Source organism: Thermobia domestica, chromosome 5 (assembly GCF_964235325.1).
Source record: "Thermobia domestica chromosome 5, izTheDome1.hap1.1, whole genome shotgun sequence".
NCBI lineage: Eukaryota > Metazoa > Arthropoda > Insecta > Zygentoma > Lepismatidae > Thermobia > Thermobia domestica.
The window spans coordinates 112,503,074-112,516,441 of record NC_137458.1 but is presented as its reverse complement, the minus strand read 5'-3'; positions in this window follow the sequence as shown (position 1 = coordinate 112,516,441).

The following is a 13,368-nucleotide window of genomic DNA, read 5'->3' as shown; positions in this document are numbered from 1 at the left end:
TCCTCCCTCCCTGAGTAAACTATCGTTTGTGGACTTCTTAAGACAAATGACTACTATATATTTGGGTTATATATGAAATATCTATTTTCGAAATATGAAAAACGCCTGTCATTTTTGAGAAAATCGTTTGAAAAACAAGCTTACCCCCAAGAATAATCTACCCTATGTGAAGTCTTTCAGAACAAATGAGTTATGTTGTATCGTCAAATTATGAATGAAATATTTATTTATGAAATATGAACAAAACCATCTGAGTCGTTTTCGAGAAAATCGTCCGAAAAGATCTAACCCCCCAAAATAAATTATCCCTTCTGAATTCATTTAGGACAAATAAGTTATGTCAAATTGTCAAATTATTAATGAAGTATTCATTGGTGAAATGTGAACAAAATCTCCTGAAACATTTTTGAGAAAATCGTTCGAAAAGAATTCACTCATTAATAAACTACCCCTTGTGAATTTTTTCAAGACAAATGGGTTATGCTACATTGTCAGGTTAACAATGAAATAATTATTTAAGAATTATCAACAAAGTCGTTTTTGAGAAAACCGACTGAGAAAAAAACATCTCCTGCAAATCTCTTGCGAATTATACTTAGAAAAACGCCTTACATCATACGGATATTGTATACCTGTTAATGGAATATTGATTTACGAAATTTTAGACGAGACCGTTAGAACTGTTCGAGAAAATTGTAAATTTTGATTTTCATCCTTCAGTAAACTTCTCTTATTTTTGGGGTAGAGAAAAAATTAAAAAAAAAACGCCCTATGAATTCTTATAAAACCTGGTTTAAATTTTAAATCTGGTCTCGATACGTTGAACGACACAGCCTTTAAGTGAGTGAACATCTTTACATCGAATCGTAAGGACGAGCAGATAGACAGACATAAAAAAAAATGTTTTTCGGCTTGTAGAGGCCATGAACTGTGTAAATCCGCTGAAATCTCGAATTAAATATTTTCGCAATTGCCATACTTTCCTATATCCTATCTCACTCGAAAGTAGTTGATCTAAAAAATAAAAAACAACATTTTTTAAAATTTTAACGTCCAATGAGTATGTCATTTAGGCTAAAGGAGATGAATTACTAATAAAAGTGAATGATCGTGAAATCATTTTTTTGTGCTTTCCTACCGGGAATCGAATCCAGGATCACGTGCACGAAAGAAATGCGCGCGCCATCTACGAGACTAGCGGGGGGTATGAATAGCTTAAGTTGCTTTTCACGTATTAATCTTTGGATGAGGGCTATCATTTGAATATCCCACCATAGGATAGGTATCATTGATTTTCACATTTCTCGCAAAGAAAGTACTTTTTCGGGTCAGAGGTTATATCTATTGTCTTCTTAATTGCAGGGAGGTAGCCAAGTGGGTCCATGGAGTCAACACCAGGAAAGTTACAATTTTCACATCTCACGAAAATCTCCCAAATGAAGTTTCTGACTACAAGCCTGTTGAAAATATGCGAAATAAACTAGCATTAATTTTATTGATTGAATTTTTTATTTGATTGGTTAGTTTATTAGAAGTTTAATGTGTCTTTTAGCAGCGAGGCTATATGAGATGTGGTCTATAAGGCTTGAGATTACTGCTGTCGAATTTTTGTGACATTTACGGTTTTCGGTTTTTGAGAAAATCGGTTTTCTGGAAACCGAAAACCGCAAATGCGGATTTCAAACCGAAACCACAAATGCGGTTTTCAAAACCGAAACCACAAAAGTGGTTTTCAAACGGAAACTGCAAAACCTCTTTTCGAAAGCGAAAGCCGCCCGAGACCGTGTTTGCGGTTTTATAAGCGAAACCATGTTTGTCCTTTTCACAGCAGAAACAAGGTTTGCTGTTTTTAATTACACCCATTAACAATTGTGAAAGCATCTATCAATCGAGACAATTGTATTGATTTGTATGTGTGTTTTAACTTTTTTTTATTTGCTCCAAGGCTATTATGGAAATATGTGCAGCACTGTGCGAAAGGGATAGATCGTTGGTTGTACAAGTCACAGCTAAATAGAAAATAAGGTATATCCCTATTTAAGATCATTACACATGCAACTCATGAAATTCAATTTGAAATCTCATCCACTTAAACTAAGATCTTTTATATTTGTGTCGCTACCTATACGAATCATTGTCTTATAAACTTGTTGTTGGCATCTCAACGAAGAAATGATACCAAATGCCTAAATTGACGGTAATACCAATATCAGATGTCCATGTGAGTCACTGAACAGAATAAGGCTCCCGTAATAAATCTAGTTTACGACGGTGGCAGTGCGCGTGGGCTGCAGTCTGAAAATTCGACAAATCTGTTAATATACAATACACGTTCCATCGCATGCCTGGCTTTCTAGCCTTGTTCATAAATTTATAGTTTGGTTCATTAGCCTTTGTGAAACGTTTGTGTTAAAATGAAACTTAATGTTTAATTCAAGAAAATACAACGTAGACTTCGTCCTTGTTCTATGTTCTACTTTTATTCTGAATGTAAAATTAACCCTTCATTTGCTCAGTAGAAATAAAATATATATTGGATTGTGTACAGAAGCAGCTGAGTCGAGACAACATTTTCTCGAGACGAGTCGAGACAGGCTTCAATCTCGATTCGTCTCGAAAAAATGTTGTCTCGACTCGAAAATATGTTTTGTCTCGACTCGACAGCTTCTGTCTCGACTCGACTCGAATTCGAGACATCTCGAAAATCGAGTCGAGGCAAAAAATATGAGAAGATATACGCACACATCAGCTAGAGCATTATGACTACCTACCTAATTGTCAGTATGTCCATCTTAGGGACGGATAAAAACGGCGACGCGTCTTGGCATGGACGCAATGATCCTTGGTAGGTCGCTGGAGACAGTTCGGACATGTGACACACAGGTCATCTAATTCCCGTAAATTCCGGGAGGCGGGAGATGCACTCTGACGTCACGTTCAATCACATCCCAGATGTGTTCGATTGGGTTCAGATCCGGCGAGTTGGGGGACAAGCACATCACTTGGAACTCGCCCCTGTGTTCCTCGAGCAATTCCATCACAATCATGGTTTTGTGCCATAGTGCATTATCTTGTCGAAAAATGCCACTACCATTGGGAAACATGGTCGTCATGAAGGGTTATACGTAGTCTGCAAGCAGTATGCGATACGCCTCTGGCGTCATGATGTCTTCCTCGAGGTTTACTAGACAAAGGGATGCTCACGTGAATGTTCCCCAGAGCATAATTAAACCGCTGCCAGCTTGTGTCTGTCCCGCAGTACAGGTGTCAAGGAGCTGTTCCCTTGGAACACGACGAATTCGCTCGCACCCTCCCATCGTTATGATGAAGAAGGTATCGGGATTTATCACAGACAATGCAACGCTCTGCCACTACGCCAAGGTCCAGTGGCGATGGTCACGTGTTCATTTCAGTCGTAGTTGCCGATGTCGTGGTGCTAACATTCGCACATGGATGGGTCGTCGGGTCATCGTTAGGAGTGTTCGGTGCATTGTGTTCGGATACACTTGTGCCCAGCATTAAAGTCTGGTGTTAGTTCCGCCACAATTCACTGCCTGCCCTGTTTTACCAGTCTGCCCAGCTTACAACGTCCGACATCTGTAATGAGATGGTGGTGGTGGTGGTGGGGAAGTTATGTATTCCTATTGCGATCATGGGAACGAAAACACAATAATTATAATTATGCTAAATTACTATAGACTGCCAATTGCTTATCCAGAGTATTTATGAAATTCACTTTATCGCAATAGTTTTATACAAACTAGATATAGAGCTCCTTCGTGGATAAGGGGTTAGCGTACGGGCCTATGGAGTGGGAGACCCGGGCTTGATTCCCGGTGGGAACTCTTGTGGTTCGGATTCCACGTTAATCAGTAGGTTCAGTTCTCATATAGACTCGCTGCTGATCGGGACGTTAAACTCAAAATAAACTCAACTCAATCTAGATATAGGCTACGGATAATAGTTTTATACAAATTAATAATCAGATATTATTATTATTATTATTATTATTATTATTATTATTATTATTATTATTATTATTATTATTTAATATTATTATTATTATTACATTTGAAGTACAATCAAATATCACGACATTAATTTATTAGTTTTAATTAACTGAATTGAGCTGAAAATTAAATCTTTACCTCGAAAGATTAACTATTAGGTTTATGAGTAATGCGTTCTGTACCTTTTTAAAGTAATAAACGCTGGAATTGTTTTCAAGGCTGTTTCTGAGTGAATACTTTCATCAAAATAATATTAAAAATTATAGAAAGATTTTCGAGACATTAGAGTAGAGTCGAGATTTTTACGAGCAGTCTCGACTCGACACGTGTCCCTACTCGAAAATTCGAATTGAGAAATACGTTTGCCTCGACTCGTCTTGAATTTTACAAAGTGTCTTAACTCAAATTCGAGTTGAGTTGAGTCGAGATTCGAGACATGTCTCGACTCGTGCGCATCCCTAGAAGCAGCAGACTGTCTAAGGAACGTCATTTCAGTTTTTGCTTGGTAGGGGCTTGCGCCCCCCAAGCAAAATCTAAAATGACGTTTCTTGATATAAGTAAAATTTCGAGTATTTCACTGATTTACTACTATTTTATTGATAAAATCTATATAAATCTCAAAATCAGGGGGACAATTGCCCCTCCCTGCCCTCCCTAAATAACGCCCCTGACTGTCGATTGCACTGCAAAGCTTTCTGCTGATAAAATATGATGCAAGTTTTTCACTCACAAAGGACAATATCCTGTTACTGGGAGATGAGGGGTAAGGCTGTGTTAATGGTTGAGTGTTACGTTTTGAACAGTAATGGGGCGTTTACACTTGGTCGATTTAGTCGCACGACTAAATCGACTCGCTGCATTTGCCACTAAATCGAAGCAACTAGGCCGAATCAGATCGATGGATGTGTTCAATTATTTCAACCACAGAAAATAGAACGTTTTTCAATTCAGTTGCCAGTCGATTAGTCCCATTCTATCAACCTGCGATTAAGTTGAAATCCCGTTTACACGGTCGATTAAGTTGAAAGTGGCGTCAATTCAACTGAATCGAACGCAAATCGACTAAGTGTAAACGCCCCATAACAAAGCCGAAACAGTGTTGCCAGATTAACCGCATTAAATTTTTCCTATTCTAGGATCAGAAATTATCTCTTTTCACAGAAGAATTCCCTACGCCTAAATATATTATTATTATTATTATTATTATTATTATTATTATTATTATTATTATTATTATTATTATTATTATTATTATTATTTCAATAACTACTTGTACAATTGTAAGTAAAGTTTCAAATAACGTTGTCCTTAAAAATATGATCTCTCTTTTTTTTTTTAAAAAAAAAAAAGGTACTACACTTCTACAATAGAATCAACAGGCATTAAGTAGTCTTAACACTGACGCAATCGAGTCTTTGATGTTTGTAATCAATAGGTTCCTTTTTAAATAATAATAATAATACTCTTTTCCCTTGTTTTATTTTTTAAAATAGTATTGACACACTTTCTTTTGTTAACAAAAAAGCACCACCTTCCTTTCTTTTTTTAAAAAAAAAAGAAAGAAAGAAAATCTAGATCGCAATACACAATGTTATTATTGATTCGTAGCCGGCGATGGTTGATTTGTTGCCACTCCGATAAATGTGAATGTTGAGGTTTTACATGTGTTTACTGGTTTCTTATCGCAAGTTCCAGAGACCTGCAATATTTATACGTGAAGGAAACTTCGTTCATTTTTTATTCTGTATTTTTTTACTTCCCAATAACGATAGCCGTGCCTCTCTGTGAGAAATTGCAACTTACAAATTTTGAGCATTTTTTCCCTATGCCGAGGGAAATTTCCCTCCATTTGGCAACTGTGAGCTTGTGCTGCCGAATTTTTGACATTTGCGGTTTTCGGTTTTTGAGGGAACCGGTTTCTAAGAACCAAAAACCGCAAAAGCTGTTTTCAAAACCGAAACAGCAAAAGCGGTTTTTGAAAACCGACATTTCGGTTTTTATGAAATTTCACTTTTTCAAAAACCGATTTCGACAGCACTACTTGAGATCTCAGCTGTTCAAAACCACTTAAGCCAAACGTTTCTCCGTTCGATACGTAATATCTACATAAAGTTATAATAAAATATGTTTTATAGTTATTTTGAATATAGCCCCATCTCCGAAACAAAATCCTAACGTCACTGGTGTTGCTATCTGATAATAATGAAGCTTGCAGGTGAATTTAATTCTACGGATACTTAATAAAATAATTACACGAAAATAAATTGCTTTGTTTTTCCTTATTTAAAAAAGAACAAAGAATATTCTCAAGAATATTTTCAAGAAAAGAACAAAGACATTAAGCGATTTATTAAAAAATTTGTAACTAGTAAATAATAAATTTTATTATAATGCAAACACATCTAATCAATGCTTGTATTTATCATGAGTTTAGAACTGGATTTTTATTTATTTATTTTTTTCATTTATTCACTCCGGATTTCTGTAAATGAATACAGCAGACAAAAAAAAAAAAAAAAAAAAAAGTTTGAGCGAAGCGTAACACGCAAAGATTTTTCAAAGTAGTGTTTCCTTACAGTATTTCGATTTAAAAATCAGTCACAAAATTATTTGCAACTTACTACATATAGACCTCATATAGTTATCTAAATTTTATTTCAAATCTAATGGTATCGTACTATATACCAGAGAATTAAATGTAACAAGAAATTATTATAATTTTGCTTGTAATACGTTTTAATTCAGGTAGTTATAATTGCTACAAAAGTATTCTTTATTCTAACCGAATGGATCCTTCTTTATCGTTTGGATGACACACCTAAGTTAAACATTTTTGACATGAAACATCTCCTTCAATAGAAATCCTCATGCAGTAGTCTCATGATTACTCTGGGAGTCGATTTCTTAATATTATTCTTATTCGATTGACTGTGCTGAAAGACCTTTCAACCGTCGCTGTTGGCACAGGTGCAGTTAATATTTTCACATAATGAGCTTTCTATTGCATCATAACCTAGGTTTGAACTCAGAATATATTTTAATGGTGACACTCTGCCTTTCACAACACTTTTGCCAAGAATTTGGAGAATTTTACATATGCTTATAAATTATAGTTCTTGTCATGAGCAAACTGACAAACATTTCCGACATATGATTTTTTTTTCTGCTGAATACGATCAAAAGTTGAAACAAGGATCATAAGGATATTAAATCTACTGAGTCTCTGTTAAATTTTCTGTTCATTTCAAGTATTCCTGTGTTGTTAAATTTAGTAAGTACTGCTAACTACAAATCCTTTTGGAAATATTTGCTTAAATTAGACACAGATTCGAGTATCTCCACCATTAGACAAAAAAGTTAAAAGACTCAGAAGACTTGCATTTCAAGAACTCCGCAAGCAAATAAAACTATGTCTACGCCATCCTGATGTAAATGCTCTCAAGTCATATTGACTATAACGTTTCTTAATGAGAGAAATGTGCCACAATGACTCCATCGTATATTTTTCGATTCCAGAATTTCCAATTTAGAACTTTTTGAATATTATGCGAAGCACTTTCTCACTTTGGACATTGTAGAATCAGTTTTTACTTAAAATAAATCTTTGTGTTTAAATGAATTGGTTCCTTGCATTTGTGTGTACATGTACAAGCAATAAAACTTGAGCTTTGTAGTGGATGTATGTGGGATAGTTCTTCCTGATTTATTCAAAATTTTACTGTTGCCACTGAGATATTACCTGAGACATTGGCATCTAGATGAAAACCACAAACAAAAAGATTGTCCGAGGACAAACCTCGTTTACTTCATTTTAATTGAATTTTCGGGTGGATTCTTTTTTGCAGTTGTGTTTGCGAATGTACTTACGCTCAAAATTCGTTCACGAATTTTCCCATTATCAGTTATACATTATCAGGCATGTGCAAGTTGGAACAATGGATGGGCCAATCATATAGGACTTACTGGTATCGAGGACCACACATTTTCACAAGAATTGAAAAGCCATATTCAATGTTGAAACTCGTTCATTGTACACTAACACCACAGGAACAGAAAATAACTGCTATAACGATAACCAAAAACATTTACTTATTAAAGAAAAGCAGGAATATCTATTTAGTTAAATTTCAGTGGGAAACTTGACTCTCCATATTCTGAACTAATCTCTAAATGTTCGGTGATACACTGGATGTTTTAATGCGGAAGATATTTTCAAGGTGGATATCAGATAACCAGAAAAAATCAATTCAGTTTAAGATATTACATAAAAATTACACGTTCAATTATAGGTCAGGTGGGCTGGATGAAAGGAACCAGTAGGCTGTAACCAGTCCGAGGACCAACTGTTGCACACGCCATTATTAATATAATAGTTACATGGTATGTTCATATTTGTTGACAATATTTGTAGATTTATGAGCCATTAAAGCGGAAGATTCCCTCTTTGGTAGGGATCCCAGACTTTTAGACTAAAATACCGGAACCCCTTATGAAAATTTACAGATATTCATAGTTATGCGTTTATTTCTACTGAATTATCAGAATTATTAAATGATAGTCAACACTCACAAAATTGAGTGACAAAGGGTAATAGGAAAATTATATCGTCGAAGCCTACACATATAAACAACATAGTGCAATAAATGAGCTTCTTCCTTTATCCATGAGCTCCCTCGTGGCTATCTAGTTAGCGAATATGTCTTTCGTGCGGGATACATGGGTTCGATTTCCGACGGGAGAGCATATGTGGTTCGGATCCCATGGAAAGCTGTATGACCACGTCAGGCACAGCCTTATTGCTAAACGGGACGCAAAATTCAAAACCAACCTACTTACCGTTGTCCACGTAAATGGAATTAAAGTATTTTTTCTTCTCCTCGAAACGAATGTGGTAGAGAAGTGTTGCCAATGAAGTAAGTTGCTTGCTTGGTTAGAGTTTAGCGTCCCTTTCAGCAGCGAGCCAATATGAGATGTGGATCTACAGTTTAACGTGGGATCCGAACCACTTGAACTCCAACCAGAAATCGAACCCGCGCCTTTCTCGTCAAAGACGTGTATGCTAACTATACAATGAAATGAGTAAAAAGAATAATTACAGTGGATCAGAAGACAAATGTGTAATATATAGGCCTACTACTCACAGATTTCAGTATTTAGATGCAAATGATTGACTCTTATTTTGGAAAGTATATATACACTTTAATCCTAGGATGTAAAAATCTTCTGAGGAGGTAAAATCTCCGGTCACCCCCTGAAAGAAACAATGTGTGTGGCTACTGCTAATGAATTGATCGTATGCATGATAGTAATCAAACCAGTCTTACTACCAAGAAAACTAAACATGTTATTAACCCGGGAACACTTATGAAGTTATTTAGAGTCACTTCAATAGTAACTGGCTTTCAAATTCCTATTTCAGAAAAAAATACACAACAATGGAAGTTACTTTCAAAATTGTAACGTTATCACTAATACCTCGTAAAATCTACGAATTGCCTGTCACACTTACACGAGAGCACTGGCAAACGCAATCTGCCTATAGCAACAGTTACTCACCAAATGAGATTAGCCGAGACGCCAACTTCAACGCATGCGTAGAACTGGTTGAAATCACCAAATATTAGGTCGTCGTCGTAAATTTTACGACATATTAGTGTTCCCGGGTTAATCAATTTATTTTCTTCTTATTTCTTTGTGTTTCTTCCCAGGAGTTTCCTCAAAACAGTAACATTTCTATCGCTACACTTAATAGATTTTACTCAAATTACGTTTTTTTTTTAAAAAAAAAAAGAAAGAATATAGTTGTAAATCATATATCTTCTCATGTAAATATGTTTGCAATAATTCAATAATTATTACAAGCAGTAGGGTCATTTCAAGTTTTTTCGGGGGGGGGCAATATTGTCTACCGACATAAGGATTTCACGTTTTTAGTTAGTACATTACTGTACAATTTGTTAAAAAGCATGTGTTTCTCAAACTCAAGGGGAGCAATTGGCTCCGATGCTCTCCCCAAATGACGTTCCTGATTACAAGCTGAGGAGAAAGAATCTTACTTTAGGTTCGTAATATCCGTCAAACCACGTTCATTACTTTGGAGTTGCAAATTGAACACTAATTTTCCAGTTGTACGGCAAAAAGATGTTACTGACTGCTTACTTCAGAATGTAAGCTATGTTACCTTACAAGTCGAGATGTAGTCAGGATACTAATTGTATAATAATATAATACCGAGTGGGCCAAAAATAACTTTACATTAATGGTTTTACATTTTAGATCTATTTTTTTTTTTCAAACACTAATTCCAAACTAGTATTCTATATAATTTATGTACGTTCTAGAAATGTTATTAAGCTATTTCCTCATATGTCTGTTTTGATTTTTACTGTAATTTTATTTATTTACTTATTTTTTACAGACAATTATTAGCAATGGCAAACAATTAAAATCAAGAGTAAAGAAAGTGGATACTAAAGCAGTATTGAAAGTATGAAAATACGGAACACGTACGCACAGCATGACAAGATGTTTTTAACGGTCTCCTAGCTTCACGCCAGGCATTTTTTTCACCCAAGAAATACATTTGAAAGCACAAGTTTGGTATTTAATTTACATAAAATTTGGTCGTCTTAACACTTCTACGACTGAAGATAATCAAATCAAAGTGAACATTTGTGAACAGTCCAAAGAACTTTACACGACGTGCTTCTATCGAACTATCCATAACAAGAACGTTTTTACTACGCCTAATGCGTAAGCTTAAATTAAAATCATACTGTTCACGATTTGTACATGGTCGTTTGGAGGACGCTCCTGATGGCCGATTGTAGTTCTGCGAACTGACACAAGACCAAATTGATCTGGAGCCAGATCTTCTAGATGAGATTTGCTTCAAACTGTGAATTCACGTGAATAGGTATAACTGCGTGTGCTAGGCTGATAACAACCCTCATGCCACAATTATTTTCTCAACTGAACTAGCCTGGCATCGCAGTGTTAGGGTTGTCCAGTGAAAATTTTGTCGGAGCAACTTTCTTTGATGGAATTGCTAATGGGGATAATTACCTAGAAGTGTTTCGTAACATGTTAGCATCTCAACTCAGCACCAGAACTTACTTTGCCAAACTATTCTTTCAGCAAGATGATGTATCTCTGCATTATACTTGACAGTAAGGAACTCTCTTAACCAAACCTCTCCACAGCGTTGGTTCGGAAGAAAGAGCAGCATCGAATGGTCACCAGGTTCACCTGACTACATGAATTGATTTCTTTTCTTTGGTGTTGATGTATTAGAGGCTTACGAGAGAAATCCCAACACTGTGAATTAATTAAAAGAGTAAATTTTAGAAGCATTTTTAAAATTGATACACACGGCTTTGTGTCGCACTGTGTGTCATAGAGGTACGGAAAGGTTATAATAGTTTGAAATTTCGAAGGAGGTGAATGTTAGCACTTACATGATTAAATCGAGTTTTAGAAAGGCAAGTGAAGTGTTAAACAAATAAATGAACAGTATTGAACAAACATCCACTAAGTGTGTGGCTACTTTTGGACTTCCACTTTGTATTATTGACTAAAAAAGAAAAGAAAAGTACCGTAGTACGAAATCAGTGCAATATTTAATATATTCAGTGCGAGTGGCCCCGGGCTCTATTCCCGGTGGTGCAACTCTGTTGAACAGTGTATAACCATTTTCATGGTAGCCATCCTGAATGAGATTTTTTCTGGATTTTCCTCATACACACCAGATAAATATCGGGATGGTACTATCTGCCAAACAAACACACGTCAAACAGACAAGTCTGGCATTCCTACACCGACTAGTGTGGAGAATATGAGAATTAAATTAGACAAAGTTATAATTTTGTGCGGAGGGACAATGAAAGACTGGAATACATTATCTGAAAAGGAATAAACTGTAAATACAAATAATGCATTTAGTGTAGAAAAACACAAAAAAGTAAGAGAAATGCAAAAAATCTTTGAAACAAAGAAAAATATCATAGAAGATTCGTAGTGAGGATACAGAATTCTATTGCAGTAAAGACATCAATGACAACATATTTAAGACAAAGTAATTGTGATCTAATGGTTAAGATAGCCGACTATGAATCTGAAGTACTGTAGTTCGAATTGTGTCTTCATAGACTAAAAGTTTTAATATTTTACTCTAAGATAAAAGTGGAAACGCTGTTGTCTCTGAATATAATTTTGATAATGAAAAGCTAATTTTGTATGATCATAGAAACAGAAATAATTATTTGCCTGCAGCCTTCCAGTCATAAGGTGTTTAAATTCATAAAGTTGTATTCCGAAAATAATAGTTTTATATTATTTGATCTGCACTACAATGCAACATTTCTGAGACAATCGTGTGGCAGACAATGTCATCAGTGTGGTGGCGCACGCTTTATTGTCCCCTCTAACATTGCCATTGATCGAGAGAAGTGATACATATCAATGCATAAATAAGTAAAATGAACAACTTTTATTGAATATAATAGTATGCACTAAGGAAAGTGCAACAAAAGTATCGTTTTAGTACTTTTCAACCAACGTAGATATCGTAATTTAATGTATTGTCATGCACTTTGTGAATGTATTTAGTGGAAATTCATACCTTTATTACGACTTCGTTACTAGTATCTACTCTACCTTGTTTTACTGTTTGAATAAAGAAATTATTTCTTGATGATAAATATAGCATTTTATTTAGCAAATTTATTATAGCGAAAGTGGCAATGATGTTGTAACATGGAATCAAAAGAAAATATTTTCCTAACCAAATCCTAACCAATTGGTTAAGGTATGTGTTTTCCGTACGGGAGACCCGAGCTCGATTTCTGGTGGGAATTCATGTAGTTCAGATCCTACGTTAAGCTGTAAGATCATCTTTCATATAGCCTCGCTCCTGAACGGGACGCAAAGCGCCCAACAAACCAACCTATCTAACTAAAAAGAAATGAGAAAATTCGCTAACTTTTCCACCAATGACCCAAGACTATGAGCCGTAACTACAATCCTAAGATTCAAAGAGTCAAATTGTTGATGTCCATCAATTGGTTACAATAATTACATATCAGATTTCAAGTCCAAAATTTGAAGTTGGAGATAAGGATCAAACAATCAGAATTTAATAAAGATAACTTTCCAACAATGACCTCACACTATGTCCTGTTATATCACACTACACAGTACACCTTATTCATATCATCATATGATGTAATAAAGTCTCTTATCTTTGATAAGGTCAAAATCTCCAAATTTAAATTTTGGTAATATTGTACTTGTGCAAGGGATTAGCGTGAATTATTCAAATTTACAAAAGTTAGAAGCCAAAATTATAGAGAATATCTCA